Genomic DNA, 1,511 nt, shown 5'->3' on the forward strand with positions numbered 1-1,511 from the left:
TTTTATTTAAAAAATCAGGCTTTTCATGGAAACTGCCAGCTAAAGGCTTGATATGCGTGTTTGATTCTAAAAATAAATTATGTTCGATCGTCTGTATTCAAACATGAAACAATATATCTTCGATATGTGTTTCTAATTCTATGCACAATGGAATACGATTTTTTTTTCCTTTTTTTGGATTTTCAGTCTGAGTTATATTTGAACCCGAACCCACACACTAGGGAGACAATGGGGGACTCGAACCAATAAGGAAATATACTTAAAGATTGAGACCCTACCGAACCGGTAGGACACAGTCGTTGTAGTATAGTGGTGAGTATTCCCGCCTGTCACGCGGGTGACCCGGGTTCGATCCCCGGCAACGGCGTCTTTTTTTATTTAACCTTCTTCTTCCCATTTTATAAGTGGCTTGACTTGCTCGAAACCGCCACTGAAGCGCTTTTTATTTTCAATTGCTATCAAATCTACTTGCATAAACAAAATTTTAAAACGAGGAAAATAATATTAATTCATATTTTTTACTGTCAAATATATATATATATCTATATATATGGGAAGGTGGAATTTAAAAATTTGTTGCCGAAAAAATAGTTATAATGGCATTAATAATGGTTTATGAAGCGAAAACAATTTATACTGCCATTAGTGATGATTTGCAGTCTTTTAGTAAAAAATTTAAATCATAGCCATCTGTTATCGGGCAGCATTGATTTTTCCTATATATCTGTGTGTCTCCAAGGGCAAAAGTTATAAGTTCGTAAACAAGGTTACAAACACACATAAAAAATTGAAAATTTTTACAACCAGCAAGATTTAGTACTTTAGTATGAGAATTGTTTGCACATTTCAACCATCGACGTAAAATAAAATAAAATAAAAATAAAAAAATCAATAGTGCAGTGTATATACATGCGTGTAGGTGTGTGTGTGTGAAGCAAAAGTGGTTTGATATTCGCTTCGAGTTCTCGATCCTTTCTTCCACTGTCGTCTAGGGAGAAAGTTACCACTATTATCATTACCAGAAACTAAAACTGCAACACAAGCCACGTCCTACGACAAAGTGGATGAATTATTAAAATATTAGACATATATGTTTTTATATGGAAAACCGTAATTACTGGTCCTTGATGGGGAATCATATGAGCTATCAGTTCTAATGAGATCTTACGGTTGAGATTAAATTGTAAATATAAAAGTAGGTTTGCTTTTTAAAAAGTTCCAAATATACCCTTCAAGAAGAGAGAGAGAGAAAGAGAAAAAGAAAAATAACATGCCCAACAAAAAGTTGAACCTGAAAACAGATTAAAGTTGAACCTGAAAAGAGATTACATATAAAAATCAGCTCTTAATTCTAGAAAGAGGTCCAAGGTACCACCATTTTTTTATAGGTTATAGAAAATTAATCAAACATAATTAAAAATGTGCATTCAACTGAGATAGCTTCATCCTATAAATAATATCGTTTCTGGAGTTCTGAATGACCCACCAAAACATAAACAAATGATTTTCTT

The 1,511-nt window shown here is 32.8% G+C and overlaps 1 non-coding gene across 1 annotated transcript; it reads left to right on the forward strand.

Annotated features, from left to right (window-relative positions):
* The first annotated feature begins 295 nt into the window (after positions 1–295).
* On the forward strand, positions 296–367 carry TRNAD-GUC (transfer RNA aspartic acid (anticodon GUC)). Its single transcript has one exon. It is a non-coding gene; the product is annotated as a tRNA-Asp (tRNA).
* Positions 368–1,511: the final 1,144 nt, after the last annotated feature.

Source organism: Nymphaea colorata, chromosome 1 (genome assembly GCF_008831285.2).
Source record: "Nymphaea colorata isolate Beijing-Zhang1983 chromosome 1, ASM883128v2, whole genome shotgun sequence".
In the NCBI taxonomy this organism is placed as follows: Eukaryota; Viridiplantae; Streptophyta; class Magnoliopsida; order Nymphaeales; family Nymphaeaceae; genus Nymphaea; species Nymphaea colorata.